This window comes from Pleurodeles waltl, chromosome 12 (genome assembly GCF_031143425.1).
Source record: "Pleurodeles waltl isolate 20211129_DDA chromosome 12, aPleWal1.hap1.20221129, whole genome shotgun sequence".
Classification (NCBI taxonomy): Eukaryota; Metazoa; Chordata; class Amphibia; order Caudata; family Salamandridae; genus Pleurodeles; species Pleurodeles waltl.
The window spans coordinates 267,802,383-267,818,725 of NC_090451.1; positions in this window are offsets into that span (position 1 = coordinate 267,802,383).

Sequence of the window (16,343 nt, forward strand, 5' to 3'; positions counted from 1 at the left end):
TTCTTAGATCATACTGATGACAGGAGGAAGGCGCTGAAGAAGAAATTAGAAAAAGGCTTAGAGAAAAGGACTTATAAGAATGATTATGCTTACACTGCAATAAAAATGCAAGGGAAACTAGCTTTAGATGCATTACATGTAGGGAAGCTTAGTATATATAAGCCAAAGTTGCGCACTGACACTTTATTTGTGGGTACGAGTGAATGTAGGCATGTGTTTTTGTTTCAGAGTAAATGGACATTTATGTTGAATGGGCAGGACCCTGCGATTCTGGGGATCTATTACATTTGTGGACTTAATGCTGATTACCGTCTTCCAAGAGGATGGTATGGAACATGTTATCTGGAGATAGTATTCCCAAAGATTTACTAGATGGAGGATTTGAAAATGTTTCCGAAAGTGACTGAATTACATCATAAGAGACAGAGGAGGGAGTCCTCTTCTGCGATAGTGGGAGATATATTTGGTGTGGTTATTTATTCAGTGGGAGTTATCCTAAATTCGATCAAGATTCTTAAGTTGTCTACTATTGTGGATAACATGCTGACAAATTTTTCAGGGGCAATACTCCTGATAGATACTGAATTGGCTGCAGATAGAGCTATGACACTTCAAAATCGTCTTGCTTTAGACATTCTTTTAGCGAAGGACGGCGTAGTCTGTAAAATGATTAACTGTAGACATTGCTGCTCTTACATACCTAATAACAGTAAAGAGATAAGAGACTTACTTACTAATCTGACTAACGCGAGTAGTGATTTGAAGGAGTTGAGAGAAACAGGTGTCTGGGAAAAGGATGATAAGGGGTTTGCTTCAGTGGGAAATTGGCTTAGTAGTATTTGGAATGGGGTGCTATTGAAAATTATACAGGGAATATTAATTGTTATAGGTTGTATATTAGGAATATGGGGGATATGCAAATTATGCAAAAGAATTAAATTGAAAAGGTCTAAAAATAAGGAGAGGAGGGAAGAAAGAAAGAGGGAAAGAATTTATAGTGAAAACTCGAGGAGAAGACAAAATGTTGAAGAAATAGAACTGTAAAATTATGGGTGGTACATTTGGTGTGATGACATATTTAGTCATCAGAGGAGGGATTGCTCAAGCAGATGTCTTAATTAGAAATTATTGAGTGTTTACATATTTTTAATGATGACTTATGTAGAAAAATGAATAACATAGAGAAAAGTAATGTGCACGTTTGAAAATGTGACCTCGAAGAATAGCCACCAGTGTTTACGAAATGTACTAATTCATGATTCATAATTTTGAAATATTGAAAATGTATTAGAGTAATGTAGTAATATGTCATACTAAGGGTTATGAATTATGCTTTACCCACGGGCCCAGGACTCCAGCACAGGAGGGCCCCGCAAGCGAAAGGTCGGATGGCGACTGAGCGGAAAATATTGGCCTGATCTGGTTCCCTGGGAACACATGTCAAGCACCGCTGAACAGGGCCCCGCCGTGACAAGCACCGCTGAACAGGGCCCCGCCGTGACAAGCACCGCCGAACTGGGCCCCACCGTGACAAGCACCGCTGAACAGGGCCCCGCCGTGACAAGCACCGCCGAACTGGGCCCTTCAAGACAAGCAGCGCTGAACAGGGCACCGCCGTGACAAGCACCGCTGAACAGGGCCCCGCCGTGAGCACCGCTGAACAGGGCCCTTCAAGACAAGCACCGCTGAACAGGGCCCCGCCGTGACAAGCACCGCTGAACAGGGTCCTTCAAGACAAGCACCGCTGAACAGGGCCCTTCCTGTCAAGCACCGCTCCGCTGGGCCCTTCCTGTCAAGCACCGCTCCGCTGGGCCCTTCCTGTCAAGTACCGCTCCGCTGGGCCCTTCCTGTCATGCACTGCTCCGCTGGGCCCTTCCTGTCAAGCACCGCTCCGCTGGGCACCGCCGTCTCTGAACTGCTCCGCTGGGCCCTTCCTGTCAAGCACCGCTCCGCTGGTCCCTTCCTGTCAAGCACCGCTCCGCTGGGCCCTTCCTGTCAAGCACCGCTCCGCTGGGCACCGCCGTCTCTGAACTGCTCCGCTGGGCCCTTCCTGTCAAGCACCGCTCCGCTGGGCCCTTCATCTCAAGCACCGCTCCGCTGGGCACCGCCGTCTCTGAACTGCTCCGCTGGGCCCTTCCTGTCAAGCACCGCTCCGCTGGGCCCTTCATCTCAAGCACCGCTCCGCTGGGCCCTTCATCTCAAGCACCGCTCCGCTGGGCCCTTCCTGTCAAGCACTGCTCCGCTGGGCCCTTCCTGTCAAGCACCACTCCGCTGGGCCCTTCCTGTCATGCACTGCTCTGCTGGGCCCTTCCTGTCAAGCACCGCTCCGCTGGGCACCGCCGTCTCTGAACTGCTCCGCTGGGCCCTTCCTGTCAAGCACCGCTCCGCTGGTCCCTTCCTGTCAAGCACCGCTCCGCTGGGCCCTTCCTGTCAAGCACCGCTCCGCTGGGCCCTTCCTGTCATGCACCGCTCCGCTGGGCCCTTCCTGTCAAGCACCGCTCCGCTGGGCACCGCCGTCTCTGAACTGCTCCGCTGGGCCCTTCCTGTCAAGCACCGCTCCGCTGGGCCCTTCATCTCAAGCACCGCTCCGCTGGGCCCTTCCTGTCAAGCACCGCTCCGCTGGGCCCTTCTTGTCAAGCACCGCTCCGCTGGGCCCTTTCTGTCATGCACCGCTCCGCTGGGCCCTTCCTGTCAAGCACCGCTCCGCTGGGCACCGCCGTCTCTGAACTGCTCCGCTGGGCCCTTCCTGTCAAGCACCGCTCCGCTGGGCCCTTCATCTGAAGCACCGCTCCGCTGGGCCCTTCCTGTCAAGCACCGCTCCGCTGGGCCCTTCCTGTCAAGCACCACTCCTCTGGGCCCTTCCTGTCATGCACCGCTCCGCTGGGCCCTTGCTGTCAAGCACCGCTCCGCTGGGCACCGCCGTCTCTGAACTGCTCCGCTGGGCCCTTCCTGTCAAGCACCGCTTCGCTGGGCCCTTCCTGTCAAGCACCGCTCCGCTGGGCCCTTCCTGTCAAGCACCGCTCCGCTGGGCCCTTCCTGTCATGCACCGCTCCGCTGGGCCCTTCCTGTCAAGCACCGCTCCGCTGGGCACCGCCGTCTCTGAACTGCTCCGCTGGGCCCTTCCTGTCAAGCACCGCTCCGCTGGGCCCTTCATCTCAAGCACCGCTCCGCTGGGCCCTTCATCTCAAGCACCGCTCCGCTGGGCCCTTCCTGTCAAGCACCGCTCCGCTGGGCCCTTCCTGTCATGCACCGCTCCGCTGGGCCCTTCCTGTCAAGCACCGCTCCCCTGGGCACCGCCGTCTCTGAACTGCTCCGCTGGGCCCTTCCTGTCAAGCACCGCTCCGCTGGGCCCTTCATCTCAAGCACCGCTCCGCTGGGCACTGCCGTCTCTGAACTGCTCCGCTGGGCCCTTCCTGTCAAGCACCGCTCCGCTGGGTCCTTCTTCTCAAGCACCGCTCCGCTGGGCCCTTCCTGTCAAGTACCGCTCTGCTGGGCCCTTCCTGTCAAGCACCGCTCCCCTGGGCCCTTCCTGTCAAGCACTGCTCCGCTGGGCCCTTCATTTCAAGCACCGCTCCGCTGGGCCCTTCCTGTCAAGCACCGCTCCGCTGGGCCCTTCATCTCAAGCACCGCTCCGCTGGGCACCGCCGTCTCTGAACTGCTCCGCTGGGCCCTTCCTGTCAAGCACCGCACCGCTGGGCCCTTCATCTCAAGCACCGCTCCGCTGGGCCCTTCCTGTCAAGCACCGCTCTGCTGGGCCCTTCCTGTCAAGCACCGCTCCGCTGGGCCCTTCCTGTCAAGCACCGCTCCGCTGGGCCCTTCATCTCAAGCACCGCTCCGCTGGGCCCTTCCTGTCAAGCACCGCTCCGCTGGGCCCTTCCTGTCATGCACCGCTCCGCTGGGCCCTTCCTGTCAAGCACCGCTCCGCTGGGCACCGCCGTCTCTGAACTGCTCCGCTGGGCCCTTCCTGTCAAGCACCGCTCCGCTGGGCCCTTCATCTCAAGCACCGCTCCGCTGGGCCCTTCATCTCAAGCACCGCTCCGCTGGGCCCTTCCTGTCAAGCACCGCTCCGCTGGACCCTCCCTGTCATGCACCGCTCCGCTGGGCCCTCCCTGTCATGCACCGCTCCGCTGGGCCCTTCCTGTCAAGCACCGCTCCGCTGGGCACCGCCGTCTCTGAACTGCTCCGCTGGGCCCTTCTTGTCAAGCACCGCTCCGCTGGACCCTTCATCACAAGCACGGCTCCGCTGGGCCCTTCCTGTCAAGCACCGCTCCGCTGGGCCCTTCATCTCAAGCACCGCTGGCCCATTGGCAGGGCCGGATCTGTGTCGGCCAGGGCTTCATGAAGCACTCTGGGCACCATGCCTCCTCCAGAGCCAGTGGAGTCTGTAATCCACTTGATGGACTGTGGCTTTGCACTCCCCAGGATGGATCAGTGGGCAAGCCACCCACTGTAGAGACTTGAGAGACTGTGGCTTTGCACTCCCCAGGATGGTACAGTGGGCAACCCACCCACTGTAGAGACTTGTGAGACTGTGGCTTTGCACTCCCCAGGATGGTACAGTGGGCATGGAGCCCCCTCGTGGATCTGGCGTTGTGGACTCAACTGGCTGAGGTGCCCCCCCTTCCCTTCCCCCTGAGGTGCCTGTAGTTTTACTATCGGATGCCCCTGCAGTGTTCTCTCCAATGGAATCGGGTCTCGTGTGTGGGCTTTGCCCATGTGTTTAGGCCCATTGGCCCACGAACAATGGATGATAACCAATATGGGCCGGACTTTTGACCTATGTATATATTGTTCATGATGTAATATATTTTATTTATATATTTCATATTTCACTTAACTTCAATTATGCTATAATATACTTATTTTTTAATGATCATTTTATTTTGTCTTTGAATTCTTCTGGGGGGGTTGGGGGTGTCACTCTGACTTGTTGCTCTGCATTGATGTGTGTGTTGTAGTGAGTGAGGGTGGAGGTGGGTGTGTGGCGTATGTGTGTCCCCGTAATTTTTTGCCTCCCCCCTCCCCTGTGTCGTAGGTGCAGTACTCAACGTTGTCTTCTGCGCCGGCGTTCGTGCTCCTAGTAGAGGAGCAGGTAGACAATAGCTGGGAGGATGTGCAGTTCTGGTTCCATGCTGTCCAGATTCCTCGTGGAGTGTGTAGAGGTGAGTGTTTTCCCGTTCGTAGTCTGTTTCCGCCGTGTTTTTATCGGCGGGGCTCCCGCCCCGGAAAAGGTGGCGGATTGGTGAGTTGTGATAGGGTGGGCGGTACATTGTCTGCCGCCTGTCTGTTGGCGGTGACCGCCGCGCTGCTTGTCTGTACCGCCGTGGCGGTCGGAGTGTTAAAGTGGCGGGCTGTGTTGGCGGTTCCCGCCAGGGTCGGAATTCCATTTTTTTGGCCGCCTGCCTGTTTGCGGGTTGGCCGCCGCTTTTACACCGACCGCCAGGGTTGGAATGACCCCCTATGTCTTTTTGTTTTGATAGGGAAGTTCTGAGTCAATATTTTGAGGTGACCTGGAGGAGATTGATGAACTGAACTGTCGAAACATTCTGAGAAATATTTTTGAGAAGGAGACTGAGGAAAGTAACTGGAAAAGACATTGATAACCTGATTTGACTTTTTGAAACCTGATTTTGACAAGCTGCTAACTGATTTTGACAAGGGAGAAGGGTTCCTGGAAGTGAAACTGAACTGCTGAAAGAAGAGTTGTCCATTTTTTATTTTTGCTGCACGTTTTCTAAGTTACCTCTGCTTTCTGATTCTTTACAGATCATGGTTGATTTTGATAAGCAGGTTAAGGATGCGAGGTGCTGTAAATATATGAGCATTGGTTTGGCAATTATGTGCGGAATTTTGTTTATAGTATTGATTGTGGGTATGTCTGTTCTTGATGTGAAAGGAGCCAACCATACTTCTGCTTCTGAGACTACTACGCTAATGGCCTTGGAGAGATTTCAGTTAGATGAGAAGTATTTGCATGATTATACTAATGCTCAAGGAGAACTTTTTTCTAATGTTTACCATCGCTCATTGAGTGAGTATGTTGAGACGATGGATGCATAGGATTGTCTTGTGTGTACGCAGATTCCTTCATCAGTCGAGGAAAGAGTCACTAATCATAGTCTTCCATTAACATACGGAATAAGTTGTAGTCTGTTACTAACAAGGTTCTAGAACCAGGACTACATTCAGTATTTCTACTTCAGTCATGACCTCATGTTTTCGTTTGTTCCTATTATTAGGTATATGAATAGAGTAGCTAAAGATAATGACATAGTATTAGTTAGAGGATTCTTTGAACCTACACTTACATTTGGCACAGAATATGCGCACAGAAATAACCTCACATGCTTGCTTACACCTTTAGAGAAAAGCTTCTTAGATCATACTGATGACAGGAGGAAGGCGCTGAAGAAGAAATTAGAAAAAGGCTTAGAGAAAAGGACTTATAAGAATGATTATGCTTACACTGCAATAAAAATGCAAGGGAAACTAGCTTTAGATGCATTACATGTAGGGAAGCTTAGTATATATAAGCCAAAGTTTCGCACTGACACTTTATTTGTGGGTACGAGTGAATGTAGGCATGTGTTTTTGTTTCAGAGTAAATGGACATTTATGTTGAATGGGCAGGACCCTGCGATTCTGGGGATCTATTACATTTGTGGACTTAATGCTGATTACCGTCTTCCAAGAGGATGGTATGGAACATGTTATCTGGAGATAGTATTCCCAAAGATTTACTAGATGGAGGATTTGAAAATGTTTCCGAAAGTGACTGAATTACATCATAAGAGACAGAGGAGGGAGTCCTCTTCTGCGATAGTGGGAGATATATTTGGTGTGGTTATTTATTCAGTGGGAGTTATCCTAAATTCGATCAAGATTCTTAAGTTGTCTACTATTGTGGATAACATGCTGACAAATTTTTCAGGGGCAATACTCCTGATAGATACTGAATTGGCTGCAGATAGAGCTATGACACTTCAAAATCGTCTTGCTTTAGACATTCTTTTAGCGAAGGACGGCGTAGTCTGTAAAATGATTAACTGTAGACATTGCTGCTCTTACATACCTAATAACAGTAAAGAGATAAGAGACTTACTTACTAATCTGACTAACGCGAGTAGTGATTTGAAGGAGTTGAGAGAAACAGGTGTCTGGGAAAAGGATGATAAGGGGTTTGCTTCAGTGGGAAATTGGCTTAGTAGTATTTGGAATGGGGTGCTATTGAAAATTATACAGGGAATATTAATTGTTATAGGTTGTATATTAGGAATATGGGGGATATGCAAATTATGCAAAAGAATTAAATTGAAAAGGTCTAAAAATAAGGAGAGGAGGGAAGAAAGAAAGAGGGAAAGAATTTATAGTGAAAACTCGAGGAGAAGACAAAATGTTGAAGAAATAGAACTGTAAAATTATGGGTGGTACATTTGGTGTGATGACATATTTAGTCATCAGAGGAGGGATTGCTCAAGCAGATGTCTTAATTAGAAATTATTGAGTGTTTACGTATTTTTAATGATGACTTATGTAGAAAAATGAATAACATAGAGAAAAGTAATGTGCACGTTTGAAAATGTGACCTCGAAGAATAGCCACCAGTGTTTACGAAATGTACTAATTCATGATTCATAATTTTGAAATATTGAAAATGTATTAGAGTAATGTAGTAATATGTCATACTAAGGGTTATGAATTATGCTTTACCCACGGGCCCAGGACTCCAGCACAGGAGGGCCCCGCAAGCGAAAGGTCGGATGGCGACTGAGCGGAAAATATTGGCCTGATCTGGTTCCCTGGGAACACATGTCAAGCACCGCTGAACAGGGCCCCGCCGTGACAAGCACCGCTGAACAGGGCCCCGCCGTGACAAGCACCACCGAACTGGGCCCCACCGTGACAAGCACCGCTGAACAGGGCCCTGCCGTGACAAGCACCGCCGAACTGGGCCCTTCAAGACAAGCAGCGCTGAACAGGGCACCGCCGTGACAAGCACCGCTGAACAGGGCCCCGCCGTGAGCACCGCTGAACAGGGCCCTTCAAGACAAGCACCGCTGAACAGGGCCCCGCCGTGACAAGCACCGCTGAACAGGGTCCTTCAAGACAAGCACCGCTGAACAGGGCCCTTCCTGTCAAGCACCGCTCCGCTGGGCCCTTCCTGTCAAGCACCGCTCCGCTGGGCCCTTCCTGTCAAGTACCGCTCCGCTGGGCCCTTCCTGTCATGCACTGCTCCGCTGGGCCCTTCCTGTCAAGCACCGCTCCGCTGGGCACCGCCGTCTCTGAACTGCTCCGCTGGGCCCTTCCTGTCAAGCACCGCTCCACTGGTCCCTTCCTGTCAAGCACCGCTCCGCTGGGCCCTTCCTGTCAAGCACCGCTCCGCTGGGCACCGCCGTCTCTGAACTGCTCCGCTGGGCCCTTCCTGTCAAGCACCGCTCCGCTGGGCCCTTCATCTCAAGCACCGCTCCGCTGGGCACCGCCGTCTCTGAACTGCTCCGCTGGGCCCTTCCTGTCAAGCACCGCTCCGCTGGGCCCTTCATCTCAAGCACCGCTCCGCTGGGCCCTTCATCTCAAGCACCGCTCCGCTGGGCCCTTCCTGTCAAGCACTGCTCCGCTGGGCCCTTCCTGTCAAGCACCACTCCGCTGGGCCCTTCCTGTCATGCACTGCTCTGCTGGGCCCTTCCTGTCAAGCACCGCTCCGCTGGGCACCGCCGTCTCTGAACTGCTCCGCTGGGCCCTTCCTGTCAAGCACCGCTCCGCTGGTCCCTTCCTGTCAAGCACCGCTCCGCTGGGCCCTTCCTGTCAAGCACCGCTCCGCTGGGCCCTTCCTGTCATGCACCGCTCCGCTGGGCCCTTCCTGTCAAGCACCGCTCCGCTGGGCACCGCCGTCTCTGAACTGCTCCGCTGGGCCCTTCCTGTCAAGCACCGCTCCGCTGGGCCCTTCATCTCAAGCACCGCTCCGCTGGGCCCTTCCTGTCAAGCACCGCTCCGCTGGGCCCTTCTTGTCAAGCACCGCTCCGCTGGGCCCTTTCTGTCATGCACCGCCCCGCTGGGCCCTTCCTGTCAAGCACCGCTCCGCTGGGCACCGCCGTCTCTGAACTGCTCCGCTGGGCCCTTCCTGTCAAGCACCGCTCCGCTGGGCCCTTCATCTCAAGCACCGCTCCGCTGGGCCCTTCCTGTCAAGCACCGCTCCGCTGGGCCCTTCCTGTCAAGCACCACTCCTCTGGGCCCTTCCTGTCATGCACCGCTCCGCTGGGCCCTTGCTGTCAAGCACCGCTCCGCTGGGCACCGCCGTCTCTGAACTGCTCCGCTGGGCCCTTCCTGTCAAGCACCGCTTCGCTGGGCCCTTCCTGTCAAGCACCGCTCCGCTGAGCCCTTCCTGTCAAGCACCGCTCCGCTGGGCCCTTCCTGTCATGCACCGCTCCGCTGGGCCCTTCCTGTCAAGCACCGCTCCGCTGGGCACCGCCGTCTCTGAACTGCTCCGCTGGGCCCTTCCTGTCAAGCACCGCTCCGCTGGGCCCTTCATCTCAAGCACCGCTCCGCTGGGCCCTTCATCTCAAGCACCGCTCCGCTGGGCCCTTCCTGTCAAGCACCGCTCCGCTGGGCCCTTCCTGTCATGCACCGCTCCGCTGGGCCCTTCCTGTCAAGCACCGCTCCCCTGGGCACCGCCGTCTCTGAACTGCTCCGCTGGGCCCTTCCTGTCAAGCACCGCTCCGCTGGGCCCTTCATCTCAAGCACCGCTCCGCTGGGCACTGCCGTCTCTGAACTGCTCCGCTGGGCCCTTCCTGTCAAGCACCGCTCCGCTGGGTCCTTCTTCTCAAGCACCGCTCCGCTGGGCCCTTCCTGTCAAGTACCGCTCTGCTGGGCCCTTCCTGTCAAGCACCGCTCCCCTGGGCCCTTCCTGTCAAGCACCGCTCCGCTGGGCCCTTCATTTCAAGCACCGCTCCGCTGGGCCCTTCCTGTCAAGCACCGCTCCGCTGGGCCCTTCATCTCAAGCACCGCTCCGCTGGGCACCGCCGTCTCTGAACTGCTCCGCTGGGCCCTTCCTGTCAAGCACCGCACCGCTGGGCCCTTCATCTCAAGCACCGCTCCGCTGGGCCCTTCCTGTCAAGCACCGCTCTGCTGGGCCCTTCCTGTCAAGCACCGCTCCGCTGGGCCCTTCCTGTCAAGCACCGCTCCGCTGGGCCCTTCATCTCAAGCACCGCTCCGCTGGGCCCTTCCTGTCAAGCACCGCTCCGCTGGGCCCTTCCTGTCATGCACCGCTCCGCTGGGCCCTTCCTGTCAAGCACCGCTCCGCTGGGCACCGCCGTCTCTGAACTGCTCCGCTGGGCCCTTCCTGTCAAGCACCGCTCCGCTGGGCCCTTCATCTCAAGCACCGCTCCGCTGGGCCCTTCATCTCAAGCACCGCTCCGCTGGGCCCTTCCTGTCAAGCACCGCTCCGCTGGACCCTCCCTGTCATGCACCGCTCCGCTGGGCCCTCCCTGTCATGCACCGCTCCGCTGGGCCCTTCCTGTCAAGCACCGCTCCGCTGGGCACCGCCGTCTCTGAACTGCTCCGCTGGGCCCTTCTTGTCAAGCACCGCTCCGCTGGACCCTTCATCACAAGCACGGCTCCGCTGGGCCCTTCCTGTCAAGCACCGCTCCGCTGGGCCCTTCATCTCAAGCACCGCTGGCCCATTGGCAGGGCCGGATCTGTGTCGGCCAGGGCTTCATGAAGCACTCTGGGCACCATGCCTCCTCCAGAGCCAGTGGAGTCTGTAATCCACTTGATGGACTGTGGCTTTGCACTCCCCAGGATGGATCAGTGGGCAAGCCACCCACTGTAGAGACTTGAGAGACTGTGGCTTTGCACTCCCCAGGATGGTACAGTGGGCAACCCACCCACTGTAGAGACTTGTGAGACTGTGGCTTTGCACTCCCCAGGATGGTACAGTGGGCATGGAGCCCCCTCGTGGATCTGGCGTCGTGGACTCAACTGGCTGAGGTGCCCCCCCTTCCCTTCCCCCTGAGGTGCCTGTAGTTTTACTATCGGATGCCCCTGCAGTGTTCTCTCCAATGGAATCGGGTCTCGTGTGTGGGCTTTGCCCATGTGTTTAGGCCCATTGGCCCACGAACAATGGATGATAACCAATATGGGCCGGACTTTTGACCTATGTATATATTGTTCATGATGTAATATATTTTATTTATATATTTCATATTTCACTTAACTTCAATTATGCTATAATATACTTATTTTTTAATGATCATTTTATTTTGTCTTTGAATTCTTCTGGGGGGGTTGGGGGTGTCACTCTGACTTGTTGCTCTGCATTGATGTGTGTGTTGTAGTGAGTGAGGGTGGGGGTGGGTGTGTGGCGTATGTGTGTCCCCGTAATTTTTTGCCTCCCCCCTCCCCTGTGTCGTAGGTGCAGTACTCAACGTTGTCTTCTGCGCCGGTGTTCGTGCTCCTAGTAGAGGAGCAGGTAGACAATAGCTGGGAGGATGTGCAGTTCTGGTTCCATGCTGTCCAGATTCCTCGTGGAGTGTGTAGAGGTGAGCGTTTTCCCGTTCGTAGTCTGTTTCCGCCGTGTTTTTATCGGCGGGGCTCCCGCCCCGGAAAAGGTGGCGGATTGGTGAGTTGTGATAGGGTGGGCGGTACATTGTCTGCCGCCTGTCTGTTGGCGGTGACCGCCGCGCTGCTTGTCTGTACCGCCGTGGCGGTCGGAGTGTTAAAGTGGCGGGCTGTGTTGGCGGTTCCCGCCAGGGTCGGAATTCCATTTTTTTGGCCGCCTGCCTGTTTGCGGGTTGGCCGCCGCTTTTACACCGACCGCCAGGGTTGGAATGACCCCCTATGTCTTTTTGTTTTGATAGGGAAGTTCTGAGTCAATATTTTGAGGTGACCTGGAGGAGATTGATGAACTGAACTGTCGAAACATTCTGAGAAATATTTTTGAGAAGGAGACTGAGGAAAGTAACTGGAAAAGACATTGATAACCTGATTTGACTTTTTGAAACCTGATTTTGACAAGCTGCTAACTGATTTTGACAAGGGAGAAGGGTTCCTGGAAGTGAAACTGAACTGCTGAAAGAAGAGTTGTCCATTTTTTATTTTTGCTGCACGTTTTCTAAGTTACCTCTGCTTTCTGATTCTTTACAGATCATGGTTGATTTTGATAAGCAGGTTAAGGATGCGAGGTGCTGTAAATATATGAGCATTGGTTTGGCAATTATGTGCGGAATTTTGTTTATAGTATTGATTGTGGGTATGTCTGTTCTTGATGTGAAAGGAGCCAACCATACTTCTGCTTCTGAGACTACTACGCTAATGGCCTTGGAGAGATTTCAGTTAGATGAGAAGTATTTGCATGATTATACTAATGCTCAAGGAGAACTTTTTTCTAATGTTTACCATCGCTCATTGAGTGAGTATGTTGAGACGATGGATGCATAGGATTGTCTTGTGTGTACGCAGATTCCTTCATCAGTCGAGGAAAGAGTCACTAATCATAGTCTTCCATTAACATACGGAATAAGTTGTAGTCTGTTACTAACAAGGTTCTAGAACCAGGACTACATTCAGTATTTCTACTTCAGTCATGACCTCATGTTTTCGTTTGTTCCTATTATTAGGTATATGAATAGAGTAGCTAAAGATAATGACATAGTATTAGTTAGAGGATTCTTTGAACCTACACTTACATTTGGCACAGAATATGCGCACAGAAATAACCTCACATGCTTGCTTACACCTTTAGAGAAAAGCTTCTTAGATCATACTGATGACAGGAGGAAGGCGCTGAAGAAGAAATTAGAAAAAGGCTTAGAGAAAAGGACTTATAAGAATGATTATGCTTACACTGCAATAAAAATGCAAGGGAAACTAGCTTTAGATGCATTACATGTAGGGAAGCTTAGTATATATAAGCCAAAGTTGCGCACTGACACTTTATTTGTGGGTACGAGTGAATGTAGGCATGTGTTTTTGTTTCAGAGTAAATGGACATTTATGTTGAATGGGCAGGACCCTGCGATTCTGGGGATCTATTACATTTGTGGACTTAATGCTGATTACCGTCTTCCAAGAGGATGGTATGGAACATGTTATCTGGAGATAGTATTCCCAAAGATTTACTAGATGGAGGATTTGAAAATGTTTCCGAAAGTGACTGAATTACATCATAAGAGACAGAGGAGGGAGTCCTCTTCTGCGATAGTGGGAGATATATTTGGTGTGGTTATTTATTCAGTGGGAGTTATCCTAAATTCGATCAAGATTCTTAAGTTGTCTACTATTGTGGATAACATGCTGACAAATTTTTCAGGGGCAATACTCCTGATAGATACTGAATTGGCTGCAGATAGAGCTATGACACTTCAAAATCGTCTTGCTTTAGACATTCTTTTAGCGAAGGACGGCGTAGTCTGTAAAATGATTAACTGTAGACATTGCTGCTCTTACATACCTAATAACAGTAAAGAGATAAGAGACTTACTTACTAATCTGACTAACGCGAGTAGTGATTTGAAGGAGTTGAGAGAAACAGGTGTCTGGGAAAAGGATGATAAGGGGTTTGCTTCAGTGGGAAATTGGCTTAGTAGTATTTGGAATGGGGTGCTATTGAAAATTATACAGGGAATATTAATTGTTATAGGTTGTATATTAGGAATATGGGGGATATGCAAATTATGCAAAAGAATTAAATTGAAAAGGTCTCAAAATAAGGAGAGGAGGGAAGAAAGAAAGAGGGAAAGAATTTATAGTGAAAACTCGAGGAGAAGACAAAATGTTGAAGAAATAGAACTGTAAAATTATGGGTGGTACATTTGGTGTGATGACATATTTAGTCATCAGAGGAGGGATTGCTGAAGCAGATGTCTTAATTAGAAATTATTGAGTGTTTACGTATTTTTAATGATGACTTATGTAGAAAAATGAATAACATAGAGAAAAGTAATGTGCACGTTTGAAAATGTGACCTCGAAGAATAGCCACCAGTGTTTACGAAATGTACTAATTCATGATTCATAATTTTGAAATATTGAAAATGTATTAGAGTAATGTAGTAATATGTCATACTAAGGGTTATGAATTATGCTTTAGAGTATTAATTGTAGGCCTCAACTTAGCGAGTGTCTTGGCCTAGTTTTGCCAGGCCTCATGCAGAAGCTGTATTTCTTAGCGTTTAATAGGAAATGCTGACAGAGTGAACTAACTGTGAAATGCTCATTGTTTTATCAAAATGCTTAACCAAAGCTTTCTATGGGAACCAACGGACAGGAGATGAGGTCTCTCGTAAAGTATCAGAATGTGTGTAATATGTGCAAGAGGTTCTTTCCCAGGGTGTGAACAATGAAGACACTGACTGGAGACGAAGATGCAACAAATTCAATACCTGACAAGCCGGATGATGAGAACATCATATGGCAGACCAATCAACGACGTGCGAAGTGTGAAATATTAAAATTCATAAATTTGTTATATGGATACTACTGGATAGAGTAATAATGCACGATTAATTGACAATTGGGAATTAGGGGTTACTTTGGGTGACTTTGATATAACAACATGACAGAGGGAAGAGACTTCAGACCTTATGCAGAGATTTTTAGGCAGATTGCTGTTGAGAAGAAGAAATTTAGAAGAGATTTGAGATTATGTCATTTGGCTCATACTCTCTGACTGAGAGCCTGATGTGTTGCTGATCAATTGCTGACCTGAGGACGAAGACTGATTCTTTGCTGACCCATACCATGGATATGTAGATATGACAATATGACTGAATTGCATTTTCATGCCTTTTATTTCTAGGTACCAACTGCGCTGTTCTATTAGTTTTTCCTAGGTAGATGTTTCCTAAATTTGTGCACTAAATTGTTTTGCATAAAGCTCCACATGCTGATGCTAATCAGGGTTAGTTGGGGCTATTCACATGACGACTGACAAATTTGCAGGGACAAATGGTTGACAAACTATTTTTCTGAACTCTATGGATCTTGCAGTATTATTGAAATTGGTTTTCCTAATGATTTGTACTGATGCTTTAGAATGTATTGTAATTCAAGCTTTGATTAGATCATATTTTGTGCGCCTTTTTGGTTAACCAATATTATTAATTGCGTTTGATTTGATTTGGAGATTAATCGTCATGACTTTAGTATTGTTAATATAAGAGAAATAAACGTACTAAACTTTTACTAACGGTTTGGGTTCATTGACCTACACACATCCCCTTGCAAGTTTACTTATTAAGGGCTGATGCGCTAACAACACCGTATGATGATTTATTCTGTAACTTTTATGTTTTTTACATCCCCACAATTTCCCTGCCCTGCATCCCCCTTTGCTCAAACTCGAAACCTTCCCTCAATAAGCTATGAACCTTGCTCCTCCATCCTGATGGCTAGGGACCCGAAGCGTTTTTTGAGTGATTTTTGCTTAATAAAAAATTAAATGCATGCAATTTTGCTCCAAGCTTTATTGGTTCCTCTAGTTCAGTGATACTCAAAGTACGGCCCGGGGCCCGCATGCAGCCCTCCTGACCTTCACATGCGGCCCCCTGCTCAACAGCAGGACTGGGCTACTGTTTAATCAGCTCTGCATAATGATTACAAATATGTTAAATAAAAGGCAAGCCTTTAAATGTTAATCGGAGGCAAAGAAAGTAAGTAACTATGTTGCCCAGCACCTGTATGAACACCTTCATTTTAAAAGACATGCTACACCAAAATTGTAAAAATATAATAAGGGCTCTTCAAAAATCAAAAACTGTTTATCATTAACATGCAGAGTTGTTTCAACATAGTACATCAGATTATATCAGTGCATGGAGAAGCATTTTCTTTTTAAGTGATGGTTTTCAAACATAAATCCAGAAACATTAATTCCACCCCCCCTTGAAAACAATGCCAACACTGAACTAAGAGGCAAATTGGTTTTCATATTCACTGTTTGGGTGGCCTGGGTTCCTATTACACATGAACATTATTATAGTTTATTAAATCAAACACAGGAGAAGGTTTTGTACAGCGTACATCCTGAAGTCATGTATTTTGAGATTCCCTGATATGCACTAATGAAGAAAAAGGAGGGAAAGTGAAATAAAATAATTGTCTAGGATCACACATTCTGTTAAAGGGGGGGAAGCCAGGATAGGATTCATAGCAGGTTTTCTGGTTTCGCATTATGCATTTCAGCCACTAGATGTATATGCTTCGCTTCTCCTACACCACCATGCTGCACACCCCCCACTGCCCCAACCCCCCCCAACCTCCGCGCCGCCACCCCGCTAGCATAAATGCGGCCCTCATTCAGATCACAAACCAAACTTTGTGGCCCCTGGGAAAATTTTGCGAGTACCCATG